Raw genomic sequence first — 20,560 nt, forward strand, 5'->3', positions numbered from 1 at the left:
GACCCGGGTTCGATTCCCGGTCAGGGCCCCTCCCCGGGCAGATGGAGCTCGTTAGCCCTGTAAGGCAATCCATCTACGTCCTGAGGACCTCGCTGCCACCGTCCAAGCGTGCTTGGCCCCGGCAGATGAACCTCAGGATTAAAGGGTGGGCTCAGTTCCGCGCACACTGTGTCTCACCTAAAAAATCCAGTGTGCAGGCTGGAAGGTGGAAAGCCCTTCCCCGGTTCTTCGTTCGCGAAGAGACTGGCCACACACCACCTTCACCACTCTTAGTTAAAATACAGGTGCTATTCTGCCACTGCTGCCTTCTCACTTTTACCAACAGATCACACTTCTTGGTATGGTAAAAATTGTACTTTTTGCAATTTTTACAAACACTTCCAGTATTTTACAGCAACTTATCTCCCTCACCTTTAACCCTCCCTCAATACCTCTTCACAATGCAGTTTGAGTCTGCATGTTAGATGTTGCAAAACTCTCATTTTGCCATTTTCTGTTCCGATTTCTGCCACAAAATCTATCATTCACCAGTTGAAAGTTCTTGTTGTTTAGTGAGAAGCATACAATGCTATAAAAGATTCTCTTATCTAAACTGAATCACCAGAAACAAGGTGAAATCTGGCAAAATTTATCTGTCAGATTTTCACAAAAAATCAAAGCCAAGCTTTTGCAAGACTGAAATATCAGTGAGTCTCACAAGCCTAAACCCAACAACAGTAAACTTTACAGCACTGATTATGCATTTAGCAGTTAAAAAATTTCTGCCTGGAACAGTCTCTTTCAGACATCTGTGGTTTGCCAGCTTTTTGACCTGCTACTTACCTCATAAACACAATGTGAAACTTTCAACCATTTTTACTAAAAGGTTGTGATACTCACTTGACAGATGCAAGGTAACATAATTATTAGAAGTTACATGTGCCAGTCTGATTCCCAGCAGTGAATCAGTAGAGAGTCAGTAGATAACATGAAAAGAGTACTTACATATATTCTTGACTAGTACCTTATAAGGTATTACCTTTTATGAAGCTAAAAAGCCCCCAACTTTTAGTTTAGCAGCAAGGATATACAAAGCTAAAATATGATCCTATAGATCTTTCAAATGAAATATCTACTGTCAATAAAAATGTTTGAAATGTGTTCTTATATATATCTATTTTCTACATTATTTCTAATCTTTGCCTGTAACAAGAAATTATTGCACTGAAAAAGAAGCATAATCCATGTGTAAGATGGAATATTCAGGAAATAAAGATAATATATTTGGCCAGTCTTTCCAAACAGAGGCACAAAATAGAATGTTTTAGAAATATGAATATCTGAAAATCCATCTAAAACTAGCTTTTATGGAGGATTTTTTTTCCCCATCACTTGTAGCCAACTTATAAATGATTTATATAGATTTATATAGAGTTTTTACTTCCATGAATCTTTGAGTGTCGTTATCATATTTACAACTCCTAAAAGATCATATACATGGTGTAGATCAATCCTAAAATAATGTGACACATCCTTAATGTTTCCCTATATACAATTTATTTTCATTTGCTTACGAACTCTGCAAGAACAAATATTTTTTGAATTGAAGTTGCAATCCTTCCTTCCTAATTTTCACTAGACTTTCTTGTATGAATGAAGAGGACTGAGAACAGCTTGCTCATTGCTGAACTGTACTAATGAAAGGTTACGCATGTTGATTTCCCTCACAGCTAGAGTGAGAGTACAGACTTCCAACAGGCTGGTTTCTAAAACAGGCAGTCAAAGATGTTTAGAACTTGTATTTCTCAGAGTGTGCCAAAATGCATTAGGTTGTACTTCCTGCAGTTGTGGACCAGGGATTGGCCATATAAGAGAAAGAATTTTCAATGCTCCCTGTTGATCATGAAGTCCAAAGGGGAGGACCCAGATAAAGGAATGGTGGAAAGAGCAAATGGTAGATTCTCCTTAGAGAACATCCCAACAGCCATTGTCTGATCAGAGGTCAGATTAAAAAGGTACAGTACCTTTCATATTGAAAGATTATGAGCTGAACAGTTTAGTCACATTAAATCTCTGATGTGCAAATTGAGTTCAAAAAGAAGAAAAAAAAAAGAGGAAAAAGAATAATTATAGAAGTGATATACACAGAAAAAAAGTCCTCAAAAAAACCCAAACAGGAATAGGACAGGATTGAAGGGCAATGTAGATCAGTATTATCACCTGCACAGTGACCATGGCTTAGACAGTTAGTGACCTGCATATATAGCTAGTTCCTGGAAGTACTAATGATACTGTCATTACCAAAACAGGCACAAAGCGTGCTTGTTCCTGCACTCTCATTGATGATGAGCACCTGGCTGTGCACATTTAGCTGTGTCCCAATAAAACAGTGGGCATTTCTCAACTACAAACAAATCAAATTTGCCTGTGCTTACTGTTGCCTGGAAACTGTGTTTAGAACTGATTGGAAACATCAAGAATATGAAAAAGTTGATGGCTGCAGTTAAAGCTTAGACAGATTTCTGATTGTTTCTAGGAGGGAAGACTGAATGTCCAATATCCCATGGCAGGCCCATTCAAGCCAGTATTACTAGCTTTTGTGTCTTGGAGTAGGGAGGCAAATGTCCCACTTCAGAGAAGGAACAAGCAAGGAACAGCTGAGACAGAGCTCATGTGGGTATGTGAGGGAACATAACAGAATTGCAAGATTTTATAGCACTGCACTGTCTACTTCTGCTCACACCTGCTCACAGGACACAGACAGATTTGATCAGCAGACGCTGGAGTATTCCAGTGGAACTTTGGGCTTTCTGAACACTCACAAAAAAAGTGTTGAGGACACATCCTCTATGTGTTTACTAGTTTTGCTTTCAAATTGTCTTGAAGAACTAAATGAATAGCACAAAAAAGAATATTACTGAGATGAGCTGGTGTAGAAGCCAAGGAGAAAAAGGACATAAAGGGGAATTTCTGATGAGGTCATTCTGCTGTCCTGAACAGCATAACGAACAACTTTAAAAAATGTACATCAGTGGTTGCCCACTGTATAGAGGGCTGGAAGGAACAGCATCTGATCTTCAGCCAAGAAAACCGCAAAAAATTAGCACCACCTGGGGAAGTCCTCAGCTAGCATCAATTATTGCATACTGATCCTTTGCCTATTGCTTTTCTTTTTATACTCCTGGGTAAAAGGTGAATTGAGGTCTGTTGCTGTGTCAAGGCACCACTGAAGTAGTTTAGACCAATGTAATGTTGTGCAGGACTTTAAGAAAAAACATACCTTGCTACAATACTCCACTAACTTTATTGGAATGGACCTCACTGTAAGAAGCATAAAGCATATTTTGCTAGAAAGTGTGCAAGACTAAAAACTATTTCCTTCAGTTCATTTTAAGGAAGTCAGACTTTTAATTTATTACATATTCTTTATACATTTACAGAATGGACATATCTGTTGCAATGAAGGCTCTAAATGTAAATACACCACTCAGTTGTCTTAAACATAATTTCTAAAATGTTTCTTAGGAGATAGTTATAGCATAAACTGATCAAGGCAGAAAAACAAAAGAGAAGGTTTCCCAGAAGGCCTGACTACAGAAGAGCATAGCAACAGCTGTAAAAAGTCTTTGTTGGGGCTTTCCCTTCAACACCGTCACACTTCAGTAAAGTAGAGAGGAACAAAAACAAACCTTGCAAAGGCTAAGAAGTGTTAATCTCATACAGCATTAAAAAATGTCATGAACAGCATGCAGCAAGCAGTGTTTGCTCAGAGCAATTAGAAAGACCATGGCCGGTGAAATCTCAGAAATGCATTAGCTTGTAAAGTTCAAAGGACTAGAAATTATGTTGTAGGTCTTGCTTCTGTGGAATAAGGGGGAAAAGGTGAGGAAAGCTAAGTTCTCATTCAGTTCAAACTATTTAACTAGTTGCCAGAAGTTCAGAGTATTCAGAAATTGTACTTATTGGGGATTTACCCACCACTGACTTCATTGACTATGGAGGCTAAGGAAACATAAGTGACAAATTTTCCAAATTAATAAATAAAGGATAATTTCACATTGTTTCACCTGCTAAGAAAATACAGAAGATATGTGATATGACCAAAACAAGGAAAATAGATGCTAATTAACTCTTTATTTCTTCCGTTTGAAAGCTTGAACATCTTCTCCTCTTTCTGGTGATCTATCTCTCTTAAACATTCCTTCTGGATTGGTAAGGAAGTTGGGCATAGGTGAAGAAAATGTTACAGCTCCCTAGATGGGAAGGGCTTTTAGATTTGGCTATGAATATTTTGTTTAATTTCTCATTTTAAAGCAATCAAGCAAAGACTACGTAGTGGTACAAGGGATTTAATTATTTAATTATTTGAGAATTGCTTTTCCTGGAAAGCAAAGAGTTTTCTGGGTTTTGTTTGTCTGGTTTGTTTTGGCTTAGGGTTTTGCTTGTTTTTTGTTGTTGTTCTTATTTTTTTAAAATTATTTGTAAAAACAGCTTTATGTTTGAAGAGAAAGAAGACTGAAATAGCATTGTCCAATGCAGATACAGAAATTATATTACTGATGAGCATACCTAGCCCTGTGTGTTCACCATGAGAATACATAGCAGATAATGAAGGGCAAATGTTTTCAACAGCAATTCTAAATGTATTGTCAAAGTACAGCTAAAGCAAATGTATTTTCTTTAGAAAACTCCCATGAAGCCTAGTAACACTAAGATTAGACAGTTCTCCCAGTGTTAAAAAATCTGTTGGGGAAGTCTGAAAAAGATATCTTGTGTTCTGTCTCCAGCTGGATCCTGAAGTCCAACTCCTTTATTTATTACTCAGCTTCTTCTGAGGTCAGCATTTACTGTCTTCTTTCCAGCCTTTTCCAAATACAAGTCCCTCAGTGTAATATTATTTATTTCCAGCTAAAACTGCTCACGTGACCCACAGAAATAAAATACATGAACAAAGGTAGAAAACAGACACTGTTTTCTAACTAATTAGAACTAACTTAGAAACCCTTCCCAGCAAATGTCACTCCCCCAAGGTTAGTAATGGGATGGAATCTGAATTAAATAAAATTATCTCCTCTCACATACTGTCTGTAAAAAATGCCTAGCCATCAGCCTGTCTTTCTTTCTTTTCCTGACAGGCTCTAGGATTTATGTTTGCCAAGATAAGCCATTTTAATTTAGCAGAAAAACTTGGGTTTTCTCAACTTTTCCAAGGCAAAACAAAGCCCAAACTTTTCTATAGATGTAAACTTATTATTACTTTATTCGTGCCAATGGATCTAAAGTAGTGAGATTAATACTTTTGAAAAAATTCCGACTATTCATAGATAATCTGCAATGAAAATCTCCCTTCATTATTTCTAAGTGACTGGGTTTCTGTTTTCCAGAGACATTTTAGTACAACAGAACAAATGTCCTGCAGTCACATGGGCTGAAACAGAATAGCTTAAGCAGCTATTGTTGAATATTTATGAAGAGAATTTTCAAATGAGTAGTGATAAGTTTTACACAAAACATGCCGCTAAGAATTTAATATTGTGAGGGAGCATAACAATATAAGCAATTGTTTATGTTTTAAATACTGAAATAATCAATACAAACATTAATATTTTCAGTTAAGAGTAAGTGAGCAACCTATTTCCAAAACCAGGATTTTGCAGAACGTCTAGTAATTTCAAACAGTGATATCCCTTAAAAATTTGTAAGCATACTCAGTAAAGTATGCTTACAAAGAGAGACAAGAACTGCGAGAATACTGAGTGTTCTGAAAAAGCAAAAATGTCCAAAAGTTGTTCGAAAACAATTCTTTGATCAGAAGAAGATAACCTGTGGTTTAGGCTGGTTTAATTTCATAGATATGTTAATAATATTGGTGTAATATATCAAGCAATATATTCCAAACTGAAGCCCATTTCTCAAAGAGGGTTCAATCAGGAAGCATTTGTCATCACACAGTAGGTTCATTAACAAACTGGCTTACTCTGAGGACTGATTATCCAAAGAAAAAGGATACAAAAGTCAAGGTCATGCACTTGGTGATAATAAGAATTTCTGTGACATGCTGTGAGCTCATCAGGCTTAAACATATGAAGAAACAAAAATATTTAAGTATTTATTTTAAAAGAGAATGACTACAAACTAGTAATATAAACTCTGAAAAAAAAAGCAATTAAACCTATTGTATTTCAAAACAATTGTAAAGGAAATATTAGTCTGTGAAGCAAAGGTGAGCCCTTATCTGGAAAACAGCTCTGAACCCATATTCCCAGAAGATAAGTTTAGACAAAATTAATACAGTCTCTTCTAGGATGGACTTTAAAACAGAATTTTTTTTTTGGACAATATAAAAAAGACAATCTAACATGAGAATGGTAAAAAGCAATTGGCTTCCTCAGCCTTAGAAACAAAGGCTATAATCTGTAAGCACACTAAATATAATACACATCAAACACCATTAAAAGTCCTGTATATGCTAAAATAGAAATCAATTGGCATAACTTGATGATCTCAGAGGTCTTTTCCAGCCTGCTTGATTCTGTGATTCTATAATTCTATGATTCTATGATAAGTAGTTTAGGAATTCATACGATGCTAACTGTACAGCAACCCATTTCCAAAGGAGCACTCCCAAATAAATAGCAGGGATGAAAACAAATATAACAGCTAACGTAGAGTGATGGAAAATGAGTTTATGAAAGGTGTTATTGAGCGTGGTTTCCAGCAGTATCAGGCTGCCAGCCAATAGTCAGGAACTCCCTGTGTACTACCATAAATTCCCCAGGTTTTCTTCTTTCACGTGCTTTTGTGTTAAGCAAAGAAGACATATTTAAGCCCACATATATTTTTTCCCATTCAGCTTGCAAAGTGAATGTTTGCAGCAGGATAATAAAATCTGCACATTTCTTCAGGAAGGGACTACATGTAGGGCTGCACAGTGCTTCAAGCTGTAAGTTAGTCTTACTTGATTTTATCAGCTTAATGTTACATTTTTAGTTCCTGTGTTCATTTTATATCAAAGTAAATATGGGTGCCACTGCCTTTCAGATCTGTGTGTTTCATTATTTCTAATTAGAGAGTTTCTTTACTTTCATGCCTGTCTATAACTTGTATTACTGTTAATGGGAATTCTGTTTGTGCACTGATCTGAGAAGAGACCTCTCAGATATCATGCAAATAGCTTTACAGATGACTGGTCATTGCTGACCAACTGAGCAAACTGATATCCCTCATGCACTACTTATTGGAAGTTGTAGTTAGACTAGAAAAAATTTTTTATGAGTTCTGAAGGTCAGGGTAAGGGGAAATAAACAATTTAAATAAGGATACTATCACCATAACAACATTAGTTCAGGTCATCCTAAGCTAATGATTACACTTAGACCCCTGAAAGCTGAATCACACAGCTCATACATCCTGGGTAACACAGAGAGTGGGATTCACTCCCAAAGAGAATTTAGCTGTCTACTGTAGGTTAGCTAACATTCTTCCATTCCAAAGAGGAAAAGCACAGGGAATAAACCTCCTCTGGGAAATATTTGTCTCTTTTCGATAACTGGATGACCAGTATGGGATGCCATTCTTTTAATGACTAAAATCATGAGCTGAATAACACATAGAGTGTGGGTCACTTTGGGGGGAGTGTGAGACACTTAAGGGAATCCTTGACTGCAAAATAGCTCTCTCTTTTGTAGAAAATGTCTGGAAAAGTGTCAAGAAGTCTCAATATTCTTGTTTCTGATTTAGATTATATTAAAAAATACGTCTAAAAATACATTTCTAATTAAACAGGTAATTTCTTAAATAGCAAGTGTTGGTCAGAAGACAGGTGATTAATGGAGGAATACAGTGTCTAAAGTGGAAAGAATCATTTGAAGAAACTGTTGCTATTCTAAAGGTGTGTGTTTTATGTAGTATTAGCAAAAATATTTATAACTATGGTACTAGAATCAGTAATTACTGTTGAAATAATCTAGATTTCCCTGCAGTCACCTCGCATGATTTCTCAGTAATAAACTGCCATGTTCTTTTTAACAGGCAGAGTGGAAGCAGTCCCACAGCAGGACATAATGTTATTTTCTAATAGTGTTGCTATTTTTTTACTTTGTAGATAGAACACAGAAACAAATTGAGAAGCACTGGTGGGAATGCTGTTTAAAAATCCCAAACAACGAACCTCTAAGCTTGTGATCTGACTGCCCTAAAAGCCTGCTCATCATTGCAAGCTTGAATACACACAAAAGGCTTAGAGTGAAACACGAGCCTACAAAATACATGGAAGAAAACAAACTTTGCTGACCTCAAATGTGGGAAATACTAGCTGTCTCATGCACAGCTGTTGAAATTACAAAGACAACCAATGTTAAACCTCTGATGTGGCCAGGATACTGGAGCTGAATTTTCAATTTGATCCTTTGTCTGAGGTAAAAGTAATAAATGAGCCATTACAAAAAGAACAATAGATTAACAGACAGGGGAAATGGTTGCACAGTAATTAAATTTCATCCCTGAAAAGCATAAGTACTTGCATATATGATATACAAATTAATTCTTTTTTCATTCTAATATGATGGCCCCTATTGTTTTGAGATGTTTTTGCTTCTCTCGTCTTTCCTTTTTCACTATGAGAAAACTAAAACCTGACAGCTTCATTAAATAAGACCATTACAATAAAAGTTTAAATATTTTAAGCCATTGTAAAAATCCCAGAATAAACAGAGTGATTATATGAAAACAGCCTCAGTGGCAATTAAGTTTACATTAGAGGTCCAAATAAAATGGGGATACAAATACACAAATATATGCAATACAAATATATCTAACTTCAAAAAACTTGCTGTGGAGATGCATTCTGTAGCATAGAGTGACCTCTGTGCTACAATAAATAATTTTCTTTCCCCTCCTGAATTTGAATACCATAATGTTCACGCTGAGTGGAATCAGGGAAGGTCTACTTGCACATATACATACGTATACATATATATATACATATACGTATATATACACACACACATGACATACATATTATCTCCCGAGTGTAATTCAATGAGATTTACTTCCATTTGTATGTGAACCTTTTTCTCTCTTGTTCCCTTTCTTTCCATTACACAAAGAAATGAAGCCCCAGTGAACTTAGTCACCAGGTGGCTTTTGCTTTATTTAGTAGCAACAGCCATAGAGCTGTATTTGGATGGGTTTTCTCAAATTCTGCTCTTGTTAACACCTGTCAAACACACAAAAAAAGAGAAGATACCTTTAATTTCTCTCTCACTATGAAAGGGATTTGCAAAGAACTAGCATGTTTCTAACTAGGCAGTAATGGGTACAGTGCAAAACATATTTACAACACTTGAATATATCTGAAAATTAAAGTACTCCAGCTGAAATATTATCTTTTTTCCTGGGTCTTTTGGTGCATAATTGTCAATATGCTAGTGGCAAGAAGCAGTATTAATCCAACTGGGTTCCGTTTACAATGAGACAACCAAATAACATGTGTTTACAAAAGAAATAGAGCTTGTTTTTGGAGAAAAGAATGTCATTTCACTGCCACCAAAGCAGAGTAGTTTGTACAGCTAGTAAATCTTTTAGTTGCAAAATTACTGCCAAATTGCTAAGACCGTAAACTACGTCAGCACAAGTCACTCTCATTAATTTGATGGGTGAAGGAAGGATTTTCAAACAGCAGGTTTCTCATTTTAGTTTTTATTTTAATCAGCTAAATAATGAGAGGGGGTAGAGTTCCTTAACCAGGCCAAGGGAAGAAGAAAGCAGAATCATCTTAAACCACCAATCCTAGATTTAATAGCCTACAACAAAACACTAAGCAGGTCAGCTTCATGGTTCAGCAATTCCTAAAAGCCCTGTCTACTTCTCAACAGCTTATCGGCGGCCAGCGTGTAAGATCTCCCAATGAGATCTGATTTACAGCACTAAAGGGTTTTGCTGCAAAAATGAAGGGCAAGAATGGTAGCCTGTTTTTTTGTACATGCTGTCTGTGCACACAGACATATTAAAAAAAACCCAAACCCTCAGAAACCAATTTGGCCCTCACGATAAGGATCTCTTGCATTTTTCATTGACATAAACAGGTCACAAAGCCTGGAAAAGCTTATGTAGAATTCAGCAGCAATCTGGTTTGTTCTTTCTGGGTCAAAGTCAGAGTTTATCTTGTTAAGCTATCTAATTGATCACAGTCCATGTGATACAACAGGACTAAGTGCATTAAATGAGGAGGCACTGAGAAGTGGGGGATGCATTTATTTCTGTATGCTGCTTAGAGGGTACTGTTTCCTGGAAATATCTGAATTAGCTTTGAAATAGCTATTTTTGTGGCTGGAGAAAAAGATGCCTTATTTCTATAACACATTTTCTGTAAACACACACTGTCCAAAGCTAGTTTAGTATACTGGGATTGTAAAATGAAATACAATAAGCAAGATGAACATATCCTGATCTCCATTTGCCTGGTAAATCTGAAATAATTTTATTGTTGCCAGATGAACAATGGCTGATTTTCACTGAGGTAACCAAGATCAAAAGCAGACTCCAAATGTCAAGTGAGTTAAAACCACAAACAGCATGATTTAAGCCACAGTTGCACAAACCAGGCTGTATGCAGTTCTCAGTAAAGTGAATTATATATAATAACACTTATAGTTTCCTAGTACTATTGGATTTGCCTTTTTACATAAATGCTTAAGTTATGATAAAAAACAGAGCTGTGTCAGTTCTTTTCAGTCTCAGCACAGTTGCTATTAGCATAAGAAATGCTACTTATGGCAGAGGCAGCCGTGCTTGAAATTTCTGAATTAATGGATTCGATTTCCTCTTGAGACAAACCATCAGCCTTGCAGTAATGGAAATAGATATAGTTGGTAAAACAAATAAAAAGCTGGCACGCAGATAAAATGGGTTTCAGTTTAAAATAGTAATGTTGTAATTGAAGTGAACAATTACAGGGTTGCTCCTAGGCACAAAAGAAATATCATGAAAATGAAGTAATGTTTTTGTTAAGTATAGACATTTCATGAAAATGTAGAGCTGCAGATGTCATTGTCTGGAAAAAAAGAAAATTATAGTTATTCTCCTTAGCTGAGATTCTCTGATAATATTTTTCTAATTTTAATAATTATTATTGCTAACAATAAATCTGAATTTTACATGGGTGAAGGGGAAAAAGAGGGAGAGCAAAAGCTATACAACTGGTATTCATTCAAAAAGGCTCTCTTGCCTTTCTAGGGATTTTGGCTATCAGGGGTCAAAAATCTGCAGTAAGAATTTTTAGGGGGCAGGGGAGTGTATAGAATTTTCTGTTGGTAGAAGAAAGAAAGCTTTCTTGTCTGCATCCTTTGTCATGGCTGTAACATTGGAAAGCCTCGGCAGAAAGGGAAGACGGCTGGCCATGCCGGTTAATCACGAGCTGGAAACTACAAGGTTCCCTTAGGGGAACAGGGGAGGAACATACTCAGCATCAGATCTCTTTACCAAAGACATTTTCTCTAAGTGGGTCGCTGTTCTGGCTGGCTTTCGGCTATATACACCGCTGGGGAAAAGCAGGGACTTTCAGCATACGAGAACCTTTCATGTTAACATGTAAAAGTAAAAGTAATGAAGCACACCAAAAGCCACCAATGTAAGTGTCACCTCAAATCTGAGAGTGCATTCATTAACTCCACTGTAACAAAATGCTCTGCTGTGTCCTATATTGCCTCTTGCTTTGTATGCATGACAGAAAACGTTCTCTTCATAATTGTTTGTAGAGATCTATTAATTAACAGATGACTATTACTGACTTGACTGTCAGTAGAGTATGTAGCCCTTCTTGCAATGAATAAGCCACAGGACCCTACATGGCACAGAAAATGCCGTTATTCATTGCATTTTCATTACATTTGTATCACCAAGGTTTTATCTTTATGCCACTGTCATGCTAGATGAAAGACAAGGCCAATGCTCCAGAGCTGCGCCATCAATGCATGGTTAATATTACTGTACTGGCATGGTAAATGTTTCTGTACTGGTTTTGTGGTCACAGGAGCAAGTTTTTAGGTGTTTATGTCTCCTGTCCCGTTGCCAGGCATAACCATGGTGAGGCGTAAGGTGTTGGTGGACAGACACCACTTGGGCTGTAGTTCAGGCACCTGGGATCTGTCAGGCAGCCTCCTGCAGGTCTGGGTCATTCACCAAAGGATGAAGCCGTGTCTTCTCAAGGGGTCTTTTGTGAGGAGACTCTAGATGCCATAATTAGTTAGTATTTGTTATTTAATTATAAGAGCTTCCAGTGTCCTGCAAGGTATTTCAAACACTCCGGTAAATCTTCCACATATAAATGAATTTTCTACTGTAACGGTTGTATCAGGCAAGATGTAATAGTAGTGTATTTACATATGTCACTCTAAAGTGCTCACACTGAAATTGTACTCCTTTCTTCACAGTTTTGCTCTTACAGTCATACAGTACAGGTGGATTTCTGAATCATCAAGTGTTTCTTTTCCATAAGAAGACATATTTTGAAACAAATTAATGACAAATGCATAATGGTTTAAATGTGTTTAGCATTTTACGTAGTGTTTTAAAAGCTCTTCTGAAAAGTTTTAAACAAGATTATGTGCACCCATGGAATACAGTGTGCACTTAATCTGTGGAGGAAATAAATTTCTGACATAGAGATTTAAATCTTTATTTTTCTCCCTTGACATGGTGACTGGCGACACATAAATGTACTTTTTTTTTTTTTCCCTTTGACAGAGTAATAAAAATCTCATTATCTCTGAAAAGGCAGCAATTTCGTTATCTAATCTTTTTACCAAAAGGTTAGTTAATTAATCAGAAACAAATCCTGATTATTATTTCAATAGAATTAGAAAGACAAATCACCAGAGTACGGCTAAATAGGGCAGGCCTGTGGTTTAACCTGCCTCATTTACATCCAAGTACAATGATTGTCAGGAGCTCGCAGTGAGCAAACAGCCCCGAGAACATAAGCCAGCAGATGGTTTTTCTCTTGTCGCTAGCCTTTCCTCTCCTCTAATGCCTCTGATCCCATTACCTCACTGAATCTGTTACCAGGGTAACTGTTAAATTGCTGTGAAAGGCATGGTAATAAAGTAACCTGTCACACTGGCAATAAAAGCAGCAGAATTTTCCTGTTCACTGAACTTTTCAGCTCATCAATACTCACTTTATGGAGAAATTCACCACTACACACAAGTCAGCTGCAGGAATTGTTCAGGAGGTTTTTGAAAAGCAAACCAAAGTTCATGTAAACATGGGAAAGTTATAATTAAAAACTGGATTCAGAAATACACACAGAGCTAATGCTTTGCTATTTGCTGTAGAAGGTTAGTAGGAGATTAGAGATACTTAAGTTGCTTCTGTTTTTTAAGCACATTCTATAAATAAGGCTTACCACAAGCAGGAAGGTGATTAATTCAAAATCATTCCAATAGTGTTTAAAACCATAACCTCTGTTGCATCAGGCTGTTTACCTTTCACAGCTGTACTCTGACTTATTTGCTAAAGTGTATTGTGTTGTCACAGAATAATCTAATACCAGAAAGATTCACTTAGAAGTGTTTTCCAGCATTTGTCTATGTTCCATTGTTTCACAGACTTTGAAGCAAACTTTGGTATCTTTAACAGGTTTTTTTGGCAATATATGTCTCGTTTCATTAATACAACTGTAGTGAATGTAATTCTAGAGAAAAAAAATTGCATACAGACACTGTGCCAGTCCTCCCATCTGAGAACACTTTTCCCAATTTTCTAATGTAACATATCCAACTGCAATTTTAATAAAAAAAAAAAAAAGATTTTTTTTCCCTGGCAATACATGATAAGAGGTTTTTCCATAGGGTACATGCACTCTTTGCCACTGATCAGAGCTGAATTTGAAAATGTTATGTGGAAAAACCCTCCTGACTTCAATTAGACTCAAAAGAAACTGTAAGAACATGAATGAAAAAACAGACTACATATCTAATCCTTGTTATTGGCCTTTTGCAGACTCTACACTTTCAGCTCCATTTGGTAATGCCATTAATTATACAGCACTAACCTTGGAATATATTGGAGTTTGCTTCTTGAGATAACTTCTCTACTTCTCTCTCAGTCTCTCTCTCTCTCTTTTTTTTTTTTTTTTTTTTTTTAACTTGCAGACACTTACAGCTTGTTATAAAAAATTGAAAGCATTTCTTTGACAGACAGCAAGCATGAACTGCAGTGCATATTCCAGCTGCGGGACATAGAAGAGAAGTGTCTTTAAATAGTAGCCACATTATGTAGTCCTGAGTGTATAGATTTAAAGTAAAGCTCGTGGCAAATAAATCTTTGCAGAGACTGTGTTCAACTTGTAGATAGACAGGTTCACATCAATACTCTTTGTCAGTCTGCTTTTGGTAGAGGCTGATTTTACAATCAAGCCATGTTTGTGGTTTTCCTAAAAATTCTCAGAGCTCTAAGAGTTGTTTGGGGAGGAAAGGACTGAAAGATTGTATGCTTTGAGATAGTTCCACTACATTTTGGTACAATATCAGATTTGAGTTCCTTGCACATATGAAAAAAAAAATCAAGGGTTCACACTGAGATGAATTACACCTTGGTCCATTTATATTGCCTTGGGTTTGCCTCACTCAAAACTGTAAAGTTACAGCATCAGAAATTAAAAATTATGTCAGAACAGAATTAGAGCTGCTGTCTTTGAAAGTGAAAAAAAGAGGAGTAATTGTGTCCCTCCTTCCAGTAGATGCTGTGTCCTTATTATTGTCCTCTTCAATAGCATGTTGTGACTAGACTGGCTATTCAGTGTGTAACCCTTTTCTCCTCAGATTAAATTCATCCCTGTGCAGTGGAGCATCACGCAGCCTCAGCACCACGCAAACCCCACGCCTTCAGCCCTTGCTGCACAGGCCTTGCATGGGCTTTGCATGGGTATATATTGCACCTTCCAGCTTTAATTCAGAAAGACAAGTGGCTGTAAAAACACCACAAGCTTAAATCCATCACACACTGCTGGGAATTTTCTAACCTCGCTAACTAAAGTTAGTTTTTGAAGGCCATGATCAGTCATCAAATCAGAAGAGTTTGATTTGCAAAAATAGCCAAGCATTTCCCACTTCTGGTGAGGTGCAGACCAATGACCTTGAACATTTTTGTATCATTCCTAGCTTGGTGACAAATTAAGGTCTCACATCCATTAGAACCAAAATTTTCATCCCACCTCCTCCAATTTTTTTAAGTCTCTTTTGGCTGTATTTTTTTGTTTTCCTTGCTCCATTTCTTTCTCTGAGCATTTCTCACTGTCTGTCACAACTGCCAGTATTGAAGTTGAAGGGAGAAAAAGGAGCATAGAAACAAATTTTAAACATATTGAGCTACTCTTTCATTGCGTACTTTATAGTGGGCCAAACTTGAGAAGCAGATTCATGGAGAAAAAAAAATCCCAGCCCTGCTGCAGATTTCAATGGAGTTTTATTGATTTGCATCAGTCAAGTAACGAAACTGCAGCTATTTATCTTGATGGAGTGAAAGAATTGGGAAGGACATCTGTCTCTTAGGATTACTATATGGCTTGTTTGATCTTACCTGTATGTATGATTGATCCTGCTAGCTTATATTTTATGCATCTCTTATCCTGTGACAGTGGAATATTGTAAAAGTGCTTCTTCCTTTGTTTTCTCTTTTAACATTTTACACTGTGCTCCCTGTATTGTCCTTTTTCATGCACAAATTAAAAATTTACAGCTCTTATATCCAACATGGACAATTATGTATGAACATCAATTCTACCACTTACCCTGAAATAAAGGTTTATGATGCAAGTAGTTTTTTGTAGCCCTTCACATTCAGAGACCAGAGTGGGGATGGGAGGGGGAACAACAAAAACCCGTATCAACCCTGCATTTTTGATGTCTCTGCGCTTTTGTGCTGTGACTTCATGCTCCCTCAAGAAATATGATGCATCAAGCAGTGACTAAAACACATCCTCTTCAAACATTGGGAATGATTATTTCAGCAAGTTTTAGCTTTCAGCAGCAACATATGTAGCAGCAGCTGTGCAATAGCGCTTTGAGGCCACGGGTACTTTGGAACCCAGTAAGAAAACTGTGACTTGCATGTAAAGAGCAGGAAAAATGAATTTTTCCTCATTTAAAATTGTGCTGAGACTTCAGAAGCTTAAAGGACTAATAAAGCAGTTTACTTCACCCACTTAAATCCAATGATCTGCCCTCCAAAAATTTTAATTTTTAAAAAAAATATATATACATATGAAAAAAATTGACCAGTAAATATATTTCACTATTTGAACTATCTGATTTGCATCAAAGAAGTCTCGCACCAAATCAGGGTAAATATCTTTGATCCCCATCTAACCTGTTTTCCTCTCCAGTTCTTCCATTCATGATTCTTTGTATTATTTTTCTTTCTATATGTTACCGACAGAAAATTCGTGGTCAGAATCTGAAGATCAAAGATGAAGTTTAATCTTCAGATTGTGCTGCCTATGCTCATAAACCACTCAGGTGCCAATCCTGCTCTCCATGACAGTGACAGAATACTTGATTCAATTATATGTTGCAGTCAATGGGGATCATGCTTTAATCTGTGTACAAACAAAGGGATAAAACAGAAACATGTACCCATTCTAAGGATGATACTTTATTACAGTAAGACATCAGTGAGTGTTGCAGTAATAGAGGCTGGTTTCAGAAAATGGATGAGATTAAATTGTCTGCTAGGATATGGCTGCCTGTTATGTACAGACTGGTGCATGTACTGCTCTTCTTCTCTGTCATTTATCTGGCTCACAAAGACTGTGATCCACTACATGTTGTGTGACAGCACAAATTTCAGTGAGTCTGAAGGATTCCCATCATTATGCAGGATTAGGTCATTATTCTAAACATGATAGGATTTTTCAAATAGTGCTTGGATATGTATTATTATTCTGGAGAGTAATTCCATTGTAATAATCAAGGTTTTTGCTCAACTGTTAGCATGCTCACATACCAGGATATCTGAATCACTTCCCACGTTTGCCAGTTTCTTTTATCTGCAGTGATAAGTGCTTTTTCCAAGGTTAATTGAAATGAAAGGTAACTTTGCAGAGAGATGGCTGGTTTGTGGTGATGACAACCTTCCACCATGTTGAAGTAAGACTACTTTATGCTGGCATTCCCCAAGCTCCATTATTGTTATTAGAACTTGAACACACACTTAATTTCATGACGTGTTTCAAATATGGGATTTTGGCATTTGCTTAACTCCTTTCACAAACTGAATAGTGAGGGATGTACAGCAGTGGAGAAAATATTTTTGGAACAAAGAACATTCATTCCATGGATAAATTCTTAATTTTTTAGCCCACCATATCACTCCTTCCTTTCTTTCTGTTTTCCTCCCCTCTGAATGTAGCAATCTGAATGATGTGACAGCATTTGGGTGATGGCAGGAACAGAAGCAGAAGGAGCGAGCAGACAGAGGCCTCTCTGTGCCTCCTCCCCTTCCCACTTTCTTCAGCCAGTGTCTACTTTGCCCCCTCCACTACTAAGTGCAACATTTTGGCCTGTTAAACAGGGATTTTCCTGTTAAAGGAGCTCATTTTATTGCACCTAAGAAAAGTATATTTGCATTGTTGAACCTTTTTTTTTTTTTTTTTTTTACTACTTAATATGCATTTCATATTGTATCACATGTATCAAGTGATGCTAAATAACTTGAATAACTATGTGGCACAATGAAAAACAGAGCAACCTCTATTGGGAAGGAAGATGAAGTGTCTTGGAACCATGTGAGAGCAAATAGAAGCTCATTCAATGCTCACATAATCTATAAAACACCACTAACCCATTCGTCAACTGTTGTAATCATTTTAACACACCACAATAAAAACATTGTGTTACTTTGATATCTAATGCAATTGAGCTTCTTAGTTTATACTTTATTAAATCTCTGTGTCTTCTTATAATTTTCTTTGAATAGTAGTTATATATATAAAATAAATTGAAACAAATTAATTTAAAATATACTAAAATTAGTTATCAGAGAAGAAGTAGGGAATATCGTCTGAATGATTATGTTCTGTTCAGGAACAAGGACCTTTCACAAGCTTCACTTCCAAAGAAGATCCTGTACTTCTCTCAAGTTTGAAAAGGTATGTGAAAAAGCAAAGAGCTCAGTGGCTAAACCACAGCGTTGTCAACGCTGAGATCTGGGTTCGATTCCCGGTCGGGGCCCCTCCCCGGGCAGATGGAGCTTGCTAGCCCTGTAAGGCAATCCATCTACGTCCTGAGGACCTCGCTGCCACTGTCCAAGCGTGCTTGGCCCCGGCAGATGAACCTCAGGATTAAAGGGTGGGCTCAGTTCCGCGCACACTGTGTCTCACCTAAAAAAATCCAATGCGCAGGCTGGAAGGTGGAAAGACCTTCCCCGGTTCTTCGTTCGCGAAGAGACTGGCCATTACATAATTGGAGAAAGTTTTGGGGGCTTCCTTACAGTGGGCACCACTTAAAAGCCAGCATTTGTCAACAAGTATCACACAGTTACTGCAGTTGTTTCCTGCAAAACTACTGTGCTTCAGACATTGCTTGGTGACAGATCTTGGCAAACACTAACTTTTAGGTGGCAACCAGTATAATGACAGGATTCATGAAAGTGAGATCAACAGAACTGACTTAAGCCAGAAATCACATTGCATAGGCAAGAGTATTGCCTGGTTTCCCACACCACACTACCAACATCATTTGCTCCAGAGTAGCAGGGTACTTGCTATCCCAGTCCTGCCCTGCTCCTGAGCTAGAGCTGTCATTTCTCTTTTTTTTTTTAAATTCTCTTTTTTTTTTTTTTTTCCCCAACTTTATAGTGGCTTTTATAATGAGATGGTTTTAAAAGGACGAGAGATCCTAAGCATCTTTGCATGTTTAACATAAAAGCAAAACTCCTCTAATCTGCTCTCATTATTCTGTACACATTCTCCTCTAGTTAATGTAGATCAAGAAATTAGGAGGCTCACAAAGATGGTATGAATCTGGTGTTTATAAGTCAGACTAAGCATGTCTTAAAGCAACTAGTTTTACAATAGCATCCATTTGTCAGATATATTCTGTTCTTGAGGATATAATTTACTTTATAAGCTAAAGTTCATATATTAACAAAAATTGATTTTGGCTCATAAGCTAAAATACTACACTAAAATTTTACACTAAAATTCATTAAAAAGTTTGCATTGAGAAGAGTCCTATTTCATTTGCAAAGACAAGTTCTCAATGCCAGATTTAATATTCTTCATGCATTAATATTATCCTTGTATGTTCATTATCTGTTGCAAATATTTCTATGGTCCATAGGAAAATAAAGACACTGGTTTGTTAATAAAGAGTATCCTCCATGATAAGAAGCTTAATTAAAGCTACACAGACCAGCTGAATTTCAGCATTTCATTCCTTCACCATCCTGTGAATGTAGCATGATATAGTCTGTCATCATAATAATGTTCAGTATATGAGTAGTTGTTCATCTGAATAGTTTCGTTGAAATAAATGGGCCTTACTTACAGGAGTAGTCTTACATTTTATATTCATACTGAAACCATGACTTCCTTGTTCATTGATACTTAATAAGAGCATTATTAATCTGCTGGTATCACCCCTCAATTTCACTGAGGTATATCCAAAAGAAGAAAATTAAGCACTTTCTGTAATTTTTGGGACTCACAACAGTAAATTGAATACATATAGTAAAAGTTGTCTGAAATGAAAACAATCATATGAGACACAAACTCATTGTTTCATCTATAAGCCATTATTTCTGTGGCAGTAGGGGAAAAGAAAACTAAAATATTTATGCATCCTAATGCCACAGATTTCGGTGTACTGCTACTTGCCTTACTGCATGGTACACCTTTACACATTTAACAAGCCAACCCTGCATAAGCAAAGCACTCTTTACTCAAAATGGCTGGTGTGGGAGCTTATAGACAACCAGCACAGGTTCTGTTTCTGCAGACGGTATTGTCCATTCGTGTTTGGCAGCCTTTGACAGGCAGTTGTCATGAGGAAGGAGAAGGACTGTGCTCTAAATGCTAACTTTTCCCTATGATTTAGCCAAAGTGTTTCCTGAAGTACAATTTTGCCCTATAGATCTCTGTTCAATGGGCACATGTGAACATACAACATGTGATAACCTGTTTTGTCTGTGCCAGGTATGTATTGCCTGTACATGACGGTACATATTACCATGAAAACTGGAACCATTATCCTCAGATGGATGTTGTCATCAGATTTTTACAATTATTTATATGAACATAATGCAGCAAAATACAGCCAACAGGAAATCCTGCTGTGTAGTCAAAAGGCACCATGACAGTCATTGTGCCATCACATTTGAGACCATGAACAATAAAGGTGGAAATATTATATGCCTGTTATATGGTCAAGGTAAGCTGAGCATCATCTTTTGAAAAGAATGGCTGTAGAATTCTTTTTTAGCTCAGAGAAAAAAGAAAATTTTCACAACCATCTTTCTGCACAATTTCAGTTTTGGAGATCACTGGTCAGAGTAGCAGCAAAATGATGAAAATGATGGGAAA

Source organism: Empidonax traillii, unplaced genomic scaffold (genome assembly GCF_003031625.1).
Source record: "Empidonax traillii isolate 1590-97213 ecotype Southwest subspecies unplaced genomic scaffold, ASM303162v1 scaffold3:size4013460, whole genome shotgun sequence".
Classification (NCBI taxonomy): domain Eukaryota; kingdom Metazoa; phylum Chordata; class Aves; order Passeriformes; family Tyrannidae; genus Empidonax; species Empidonax traillii.